Source organism: Zonotrichia albicollis, chromosome Z (genome assembly GCF_047830755.1).
Source record: "Zonotrichia albicollis isolate bZonAlb1 chromosome Z, bZonAlb1.hap1, whole genome shotgun sequence".
Lineage (NCBI taxonomy): Eukaryota > Metazoa > Chordata > Aves > Passeriformes > Passerellidae > Zonotrichia > Zonotrichia albicollis.
The window spans coordinates 82,516,901-82,527,108 of NC_133860.1; the positions used below are offsets into that span (position 1 = coordinate 82,516,901).

The following is a 10,208-nucleotide window of genomic DNA, read 5'->3' on the forward strand; positions in this document are numbered from 1 at the left end:
GTCAAGAAAAGCTCAAGATTGCTTTTAAAGATTAAAACTAGCTATTACCACATTTTCTAACAGAAGGAAATAAGGTAATGCCTATATTTATGCATATTTCCAGTGATATATTTCATCAAAATTGATATTCTCTCGTGTTAATTTAAAATTCCATTAACTCCTATACTTCAGAAGTAAGAACATTAAAATACCTGACAAAAACCTCAACTCTCACTCCATTAATCTTAGAACTACTACTGATCCAATAGGGAGTTCCTCTTTTCGCATTTCTTTTTGGAGGAACATGGCTGGGCCAACAAACATGAAGACAAATAACACAGCATCTTTCCTGTCCCATCTCACAATAATCCTCCCGCTCTTCTGGCCACAATACTTGTTTGACAATGAAGCATAGTTCAATAATAACCTTCATGTGGAACTTACAGATAAATCTGGAAGCCAAAGAAGAAAAATAAATTAGAAAGAGCTTTGTTCCCTAATGCAATTTAGGGGGCTAAGACATTTTTGTATTACATGCACCCTGAGTAATATTTACTTGCTCTTTTGTTTAACTTTACTCTGTACTAAAAGCACATGGGTTACAATTTCGCCAATAATGCAATTTTGTCTTGGAGATAAAAGACATGAAACAAAAATTAGCACTTGGATATGAGGAAGAGACTGAATGATTTTCTGACTTTGCACAGAGGGGTAAGTGGGCCATTTAAGAAATTCAGTGCTCCATGGCAACATTTGATGAGGAGATCATGGGCCCAAGCGCAGAGACGAGGCTCACATGGCTCCCATTTGCACTGCTGCCTTCCCACTGCTTCATGGCAGCCACAGCACGATTGGAAACATGCACATGCTTTTTTGTGCAATTGTGTGTGTCCCCCCCAAAAAACAGAAACCCCAAACCAAAGAACCAAAAACAAATTAGTTCTGAGCTTGTCAGGCTCCATGGGGACAACAGTATATGGAAGATTTGCCACAGGAGATCTGGAATCCACGATAAGGAACAACCCTTGTCAGGCTTATTTACTACAGTCACCAGCTGAAAAATGAGGAGAAACAGAAGGAAGCAGACAGTCAACAACCTTTATAGTAGGAATCTTACTAACAAGCCTTGATCTTAATTGTAGCCTGGAGGCAAAGCCCACCCTGGTGTCTTTCATCCCCTTGAAGTCTCAGGCCTAACCCACTACCCACTGCATGCATCCAGCCTTGCCAAGCTCACTTACAACCATCTACATTAAGCTGTAATAAGGTTAAAAAAAAAAGGCCTTCAGTGTATTAAAACAAACACCAAAGTGGGCAATTATACTAGTATATACTAGCAAGTATGCAGACAGATTTATAAAAGGGGCAGACCCTTTTTTTCTCACCCTTTTTGTAACAATTCTTCCCAAAACTAACAGCAAATCCTCACTTTCCAAGATGTACGGATAAGCCAGATTACACTAAGTGAATGTTACAAACATGCAAAAGAATAAAATAAAAATAACAACAAGTCATGCAAGTGTCATGTTTTCTGTTGAAAAAGTGAATTTTAGTAGTGAAGTTTTACCAAAAAGTGCATGTGGAAGGCAGCAAAGATCAAAGGCAACAACCAGCCCAGCCTGCAGAGGATAGATCTGGGATGAAAAGTCAGCAAGGCGTGTCTGAGAGACCCAGACTCCCTTTCTCTGCTGCTCCTGGAAGATGCAAGTCCCAACAAATACTTTATAATTCCAACTTGGCAGCAGGACACCCTGGCTTTACAAGGTCCTACCAAAGCCAGTGGTGGCACAGTGCCTTCACTTGAAAACCACAGGGTACTTATTAAGAAAAATAATTCACTTCCTCCTTAAAAAAATGAAAAAAAAAATAAAGGACACATATTCCAAATATATATAATTTTCCACGTACTTTCTCTGAAAAGACAGCACTAAAATTGCTGTATGTTTTGCAGATATAAAACAGAAAAAGGAAGCTGTGCCAGCCACAACCTTTGAGCCCAATGTATACAGTCAGTGAGAACAAAGATTTGGGAATTCCAAGTGTCTTAGTCATATTTTTAAATGCATCTCTGCAGTTTTCAGTACCTTAGTATCATCCCTTTGAGGACAGTAAAGTTGAGGACATTTTTGGGGGGAGGACAAACCAAAAAAAAAAAAGGCAGCATGTTTTAATTACTCTTCGTCCATCCAAAAATACCCCAATACATATGTGTTTTTGATGTATATTTGGATAACAACGTAGTCTGGCTGAGGTATCATCTGTTTTCCAAAACACTGCCTTCTTTAGGATTAAATATTATCAAGATATTCAATACAAATCTGTCGCACAGATTTCCTTTGTTTTCTATTTTTCAGTCCCCACACAGACCTATGCAATTCCACTCAGTCTGATGTGTTTCTCTAAATGTCTGACTTGACATCACTGAGCAACAGATTACACTAAGTTTGGTTTTTTTTTTTTTTGCTCCTTTTCCCCTCTCTTCTTCTTTTTAAAGTCAAATAAGTTTAGTACTGTCAAATCCACAAGAGATCTGGGCAAGAGCGCCCAGTCTGACACAAAGATAAGTGAAACAAAGAAATCAGTGTCAGGTAGATACGGATGGATGTAATTCTGTACGTAGGATTTTCTGTCGAGTTTTGAAAAATTGAGCCCAGTAACCTGGAAAAACAAGTTTCACCAAATGTTGCCACTTCATTGGGACAAGGGCAGGTATAAATATGAAGGCTTACATATCTTTCTCTCCTCCCACCTCTACACCCAAGACTTTTCAAAGAGATGGATTATTTTAATTTCCCGTCCCTGTCAAATTAATAATAAAAAATAGGCCTAGGCTCCAAATTGCTTTATCTTACTAAACAGTTTCCTCAGGCATTTTCTTTGAAGAAAATTCCTGCATTACCCAGTCTTCACTTAACCCAAGTTTTATTATGTTTTTTCTTTCCATCTGCTATTTATCTATTAGAAAATGCAACACTAAACTCCCCGAAAACAAAGAGCTCATATGGCTTGAATTTATTAATTTAAGAATTGTAATTAATTTTGCTTCACCTGACCCCCACATAAAAATAATTCATAAAACAAGAACAATTCACAAGGAACTGAGACACTCACTTTCAATGCAGCCAGATTTCAATTTTGCAGCTCTTTATCCAGCTATGTTTATTACTTGGCATTGAACATTAATTACTCTGCTGATGGATTAGGCTGAGTTTGAAGATAAGGCAAAAAGACCAATATTGAGCACCAATTTCAGCTGTTTCCACACATGGGCACAGGTTCAGCTTGGGTTTAGCTCGGGCTTTGTGATAATCCACATCTGACAAATCAAAGCGGGGCAGAAGCACCAGTTCTTATCATGGCATGTGACAAGATTTTAACAAGGAGGGGACAAATCCCACAACCTCACCAAGCTCTGAGCAAACAAGTAGATTTGTTTTAAAAAAAAAAAAAATAGATAAAATAAATGAGGACACAGTTCCACCCAAAATTCTGAAGCCACTCACTCTACACCCTCAGCCAGCACTTACAAATCTACTGGTTTGTGCTACAAACCGCATTTGGAAAGGGAAAAGGGCACAAAGACCTTCACAGGAGTCACTTTTATGTTCAGCATCACAAGTTTTGTACATTAAAAAAAAAAAAAAAAGCCTCTCAAGACTCATCAGCTCACTGCTTTTCTAAGCAATTTACTTGACTCTTTTCATGTGGGGTTTTCTGGTTTTTGTTTTGTTTTGTTTTTTGGGGTTTTTTGGGGTTTTTTGTTTTGCTTTGGTTCATACTATGGACTGGAAAAAAATAAAAACCAGAACAAAACCCTACTGGAAAATTTAACCCTTACCCAAGACACTTGATGCCAGGCAGGGGGTCTGCTCTAGGAAAGCAGCTTTTCACTATTAGTGTTCCCTTACAACTCCTAAAGAATGCTTGCACAGGCATGAAAGGAAACCTGCAGGCTGAGATGAGGGCACAGCAGGGGCAGACCAGTGCAAAAATGCCACTGGGACTTGAGCTGAGAGGGCAATTAAGAACTCATTAGGAAAATACAGCACAAAACTGCTTTGGCACTGAACCAGTCAGACACAAGCTGGAGATCTTAACACTCAGATTGCAACAAAGCAGAGAAACACCACAGAGGTCTCAGGGTAAATTGTTGCTTTCCCAGGTAAGTTAATGACGACATAAAACACGGGGAGTGGGGCACAGAAACAGCAGCAGAGAAGGGATAAATATTTTAAAAACAGGTCTCAGTGTATGTAGGGGGGCACTTCACCTTTGTGTTTCTGGCTCCCAACTGCAGCTGCACATCAGTACCTGAAACACAACAGTGAGCAAACACAATGGCCCTGAAATAATGCAGATACATGAGCATTAAAAAAACAGCCTTGGAACACAGGAGTCTCCTCTCCACAGGTCCAACAACCTGTTCCAGTGCAGTTTTAGATAAAGAACTTGCCACTGCATCTTCCTCTCTTTCAGCGCTACAAATGCCCTTATTTATTTATTTTGCACCCTCAAAAGTATTTTGATTTTGCAGTATTATTTTATTGGATTTTGAGTATTTTTATTTTGCACCCTCAAAACAATAACCTCAAATTAAAACAACATACTAAAAAATTCCTCCTCTACCTCTTTACTTCAAGAAAAGGAAAAAAATCTAGTTTGAGGACAGTCAGAGTGAATAAAACAAATCCCTGCAAGAGACAAGAGTAAAAAATTTATAACATATAAGGCACATTTTTAATCTATAGACTTGTCTGACCAAGGCACAGGGAGAAAAACCCCTTCCCTCTAATACTGCCTTCAGGAGATCACAAAACATTACTCAAGTACTGTATTTCCGAGACACACAAGATGTTAGTTCCCTGCCTCTTGCTTCCTAAAACAATTATCCTCCACTTCAGCTTTCAGAGAAATTAACATTTCTGCCCCATCTCCCGATCTGTGCCTGCTGTGTGCTGGACTCTGAAAATTAAGGTTAATTTTCTCAGCTGGAGTAATTTAATACAAGCCTCCACACCAGAGTCTGATGCTCCCCTGCTTGGCTCAGCCAGCACAAATCTCTCCCCGGGATTTTGCGAGGTTTCACCCCAAGCCTGACACAGCTGACAGCGTTTGGAAAGCCCCAGGCTCCCTCTATCCTGTCCAGCTTCTGTACTGAAAAGGGTGGCCTCTAAAACCCCTTTGTAGACCTGTTAACAAACAATCCCTTTCATAATTATTTCAATCATTTATTAAAAAAAAAAAAATCAAAAAAACACACGCACAAAAAAGAAACAAGCGCAGCCTGTGATAGGATATATAGCCTCACTCTTCCTCTAGTTCCATTAATTTTTCTGTCCCAAGATAGCAAGCAATTTGGCTGATGTCTAGATCAAGGGCACAAAAGTTCTCAGTCTCTGCACTCTTAAAAGTCACATCTGATCAGTCTCCTTTTTTTTCTGTTTATTGACAAGCTGTACTCTAGCTGTCTGCTCTGCTGGAGGACATCCTTGCCCAGAAAAGCCACCTAACAGTCTGCAGAGCACATGCAGAAATATTCCAAGGCTTTTCCAAGCTTTGTAAATTTGGACAATTTGGACAAATAAAAAAATGTTTTATGCAATCACCAGTACACCTTAGAAAGCAGTAGCACCAGAGGCCTTTGCTCAAGGCACACACTTGAGCATGAATTATTTTTTTTTTTGCAATTTGAACTTTTACTATAAGACATGTTCTTTTGCGCTGATCAGATTTGACTGTGTTAGATTAGCAAACAACAGCAATTTGTTTAGTAATTATCTCCTAAATTTCACCTTAGCTTGTGTCAACATGGCAGCATACATAATTCAGTGAGTTTTTTGTACCTTGACCTATCTTGGGCAGTCCTTACCATTTGCACTATCTGATACTATGTTCTATGAATAATATTCAAATTCACAGGAGGTTTCTGCCACCTTTCCCTTTTTTCCATCTCATAAACAGAGGGAAAGGATGTGGGGAAGACTGAGATCCACAAGACATTGATTACAAAGAGCAGAAGATGAGGGCCGTTGTTTCCTAACTCGGGAAAGGGACACAGCTCAAGTCAGGGATACAACTAGAGAAAATATCCATTTTGGTGGAAAAGAAGTGATTTTAAGAACCATTTAATGCTATTTTACAACAGCTGTCTAAACTGGAATCTTGGTAATTTAGTGATGTTGGTTCAGAATTTATGCACGATTTTATGCATTCTCCACATCAGCAAGCACTGTGTTACATTTCTGCCAAATGTAACAGTGAAGAAATCACAGCTGCATCCGACTAACCTTGAAGAATCAGATAATGGTTTTGAGTCCTTGAAAATCTGACCCTCAGCTATGGGTGGTTCCACTCACTCAAGGACGTGTGCTGCTTTTTCATCTGGGGCTCCCGAGCTCTAACACAACCCCTGAAAAACATTCTCCACCTCCTGCTAAGCCCTAGGTGACAAGAGTTGGGGATTAAAATTTCTCATCCTCAAGTGGCAGCACTGCAAGATAACGAGCGCATCAGAAACAGGCATTGAGACAAAACAGCAAGTGACCCTGCAAGGCCCACAGCACACCCACAGCACATAGCACAAATATTTGCTGTACTGCTTTAATGAAGCCAACGTGCAGCATAGAAAACCACCTACATTATCTCATCTGTATAGAAATGGGTGGGTTTTGGTCAAAACAGAGCACTGCAAGACATCCAGTGTTGCTGTACACCAGCAGCAGGGATTGTGTCTGTCAGACAGGCACTGAGGTCACCCATGTCAGGCACAGCATCACTATTTCTGCATCAAGGCCACCTCGAGTGCTTTTGTAATGTGGATTATCTTTCTAAGTGATGGCGTACCCTTAGCATCAGCCCCTCAGTTATATACACATGAAATCTGCCACAAAAAGCAGAAATTTTAAGGCGCAGGAATTCCCGGTGCAGTAGGAACACTCCCCACCACGCATCACCCTGTGCATAACTTTGTGTTAAATGTATGGTTGAAATACCAGGCCAGAGCACCCCTGACATGAAGAATGAGGCTCATTCCTGCTCAGAACAGCTGCAAACTCCAAGCCTTTCACAGCTATTGCGACCCATCCTGCCACAGTGAATATCACGTGCACTTCTGCTAGGTGACAGGCAGAGGCGCAGAAATGAAGCCAAACCTACCTGTAGATGAGGGATTGTCTTTTGCTTGTTTTTTGGTTTTTTTTTCTTTCAAAATGGTGTTAGCAAACAAAACACCGCGCTCTAATTGCCACTGTCAGCACAGAGAACACCACCTACCCACGGCAGGCTTGCCTGCAAAATGCAAACCCCTCGTGTTCCACCGCCTCTTCACTCCAGACCGAGAGCACAGCAAATTTGTAGCAGTAGCAAAAATTCAAATAAGTTTGTAAGTATCCATGCCCGTGTTTGAAGATCCTGGGAATAACAGATGTTTGCACCACACAGAAGCCAAAGAAAAGAAAAGCAGTATCAGCTTTTTGCCAGTCACTCAAACCAGCATTTCTCAAAAAAACCCCAAATTACTGCATTTATAGCTTATTTTCAAATGTTTTTTCCACTTCATACACACACATGGATGTGTTAAGCTGAAAAACTTATTTATATGGATGTACCTGCCAGTCACCCGCCTGTGATATTTTAAAACCATTCCCTCCAATCCTCCTCCTGATAAAAGGTGAAACACACAGAAGATAAAAACCAGGCTTCCACATGCACTTGTCACTGTTTTGTGGTAATTCTTCCTGCATGTGGGAACAGCCTAGAGGTTAAACCTTTTTTACCTTTCACTGTAGACACAAATTCCTTGGTGTGCTCTACTCTACAGAGCAGTATGAAAACCTTTCACCACTAAAATATTTCTCAACACCAGGAAACACAGCCATGACCATAAAACTGCTCTTAAGAGACCTAACAACAACAAAAAATCCAGTCTTCATCCTAAGCTTTTATTTAAATATCTGAATATTGCTATGTAGATCAATGTAGCTGTTTGAACTTGTGATTTAGTTTTTGATTTTCACCCAGCCCATTCCTGCAGACAACACCAACCAACCTGGCCCAGCTCCATGACAAGATATTAATTAGGAGGAGGAAAAAAGTACAAGGGAAACTGGAACACCACCATCTGAAAGCTGATATTCCAGTCAATGTCCCACGCCTATCACACAGTATCCCAGAAAACACTTCCAGGCCGGGTGCACCAATATTTTCAATTATGCCACCAAGGGTCCCACAGTCTATAAATGGCATTTTTCCCACCACAGCAAATTGTTCACCTGAAATCATTTTAATATAGCACATGATCAGTAAAAATTCCCTTTTGAATAGGTGAGACTGCTGGAAACCTCACTGGGAAATTAAACGTTTAGGGTAAACAAAGAGCATTTTTTGCAAAAACCTCCAATGGGTTTCAGGTGGGAACCTGCCAGAAACTGTCAAAGCAGAAAAACTGTAATAAATCTATCATAAAATGGCATGTTTGCAAACAAAACTACACTAGAGGAAGCTAGATGACCACCTGAAACCAGGCTTGGCTATGGTGTGAACAAGGACTGACAGCTAGAGTCTGCCTGGACCTTACAGAATATTTTCAATTTGAGTTTCTAATTCATATTGAGCATCCAGAAATGAGTCCAAGCAGGCAAAAGAAGTTGTGTTTTTGCTTTCTATCTCTGGCATTCAAAAAAAGAAAAGTTCAAAAGTATTCCTGCCTTTAAAGTCTTCAATCATGTTGACCATCAGAGGCTGAACCAGTCAGTGATTATACTAACTATTTACTTCTCTTTACAAACATACTTCAATGTAACATCATTCAAACACTTCAAAGTGAAGCTATCCTAGGTAATAAAGGCTATTTTTAGAATTGTCTTTATGAATGTAATGATTTTTTTTTTTTAAATCCAAAATCTGGACACTGATGGAAAGAAAGCAATCCAATGAATTTAATTCAGTGACAGGAATGAGATGTATGAATGTGAGAAAATCAGCACACTACCTGTTAGACAGATGGATAAATCTACAGTTGAAAGAACCTTTACAGCAGTAAATTATCTAGAGAAGAATCAGAGCAAATCCAGAATCAACACACTGCCTGGAGTGCACAGGATAGAAAACAGTCACACAAGAGAACCCACCTCAAACCCTAAACCTGATCGTGCTGGTAAATTCTGGTAAATTTTGGTGATTATGAATCTGAAACCACGACTTCACAGAGATCTGTCAATTTACAGTCACCAAATCTACTACTGCTAAGAAAGCTGCTCTGTAGAAGACATAAACAGCATTTTAAGTGGGCTGTGTAGGTCTCATTCAGCCCAAACTCCTTCAGTAAATCGCTGCCTCAATTCCATGGGATAAATGCATTCCATACACGTACATCAATCCTCAGCCTCCCACAGCAGCTGCACAAGGCATGTCAAATGTTACCTCAAAATGTCATTTTAGAGAAAAAAAAAAATCTGTTTACCCTCACCAAAGAAAAAAAGCAGAAACTGTCCCACACTCAGCAGAGGGCACGAATTTGGTGCTGAAACACAGAGAATGACACAGACCCCAAAAACCAAGCCACCACCTCATGAAGGGGTGATGCTTTTAAAACCACATTTATAAGGAGGAACAGGTTCAGGAGTTTGTTATTGCAGTAACAGGCACCTAAACACAAAGTCATCACTGTGAAGTTCTACAGTGACGACTTCTTCGTTTTACTGAGCTCTCACAGCATCAAAGATTACTCCGTAAAAAACACACAAACAAAACAAAATAAATAAACAAAAAAAAAAGCTCCTGGAGGAAAAAAAGAAGTTGGAAATTCTGGGGCAGGTGCAGCAACAGAAAAGATGACGACAACCTCCAAGTGAAACAACGTAGCACAAAATCTAAAATACAATAGACCAGGGGATGACAGCCTGGGTTCTCCCTATACAACTACAGAAATAAGAGGGCCCTAATTAAGAAATAGCCTCATTAAGGCATTCATTATGTTATTAAGGCGTTTTTTATGTTATTAAGGCTTCGGCAGCCGGTGGCTCGCACTTCAGGGACGCAAGGGTGAGGCAACAGCGCTGGGAGCCGAATAACAATGAACCGAAAAAAAACCACCTAAAAACACGCCAAATGAACCAATTGGTGTGGGGGGTTTTGTATGTTTTTGTTTGTTTGTGGGGGCTTTTCTAGTTTTTTGTTTTTTTCTTTTTTTATTTTTTTGTTTCTGTTTTTTGCTTTTTTTTTTTTTTTTT

At 39.8% G+C, this 10,208-nt stretch overlaps 1 protein-coding gene across 6 annotated transcripts in view; it reads right to left on the minus strand.

Moving 5' to 3' along the window:
- The window catches only part of XRCC4 (X-ray repair cross complementing 4), a 156,437-nt gene that overhangs the window by 145,044 nt on the left and 1,185 nt on the right, over nt 1-10,208 (minus strand). For 2 of the 6 annotated variants that reach the window (XM_074532269.1, XM_074532268.1), the window contains exon 1: nt 8,969-10,124. The exons of 3 other annotated variants lie outside the window; for them this stretch is intronic. The gene's annotated coding sequence lies outside the window, so the exon portion shown is untranslated. Of the gene's footprint in view, nt 1-7,251; nt 8,798-8,968; nt 10,125-10,208 lie in introns of those variants that run through there. One more of the 6 variants, XM_074532270.1, reaches the window with a different exon arrangement.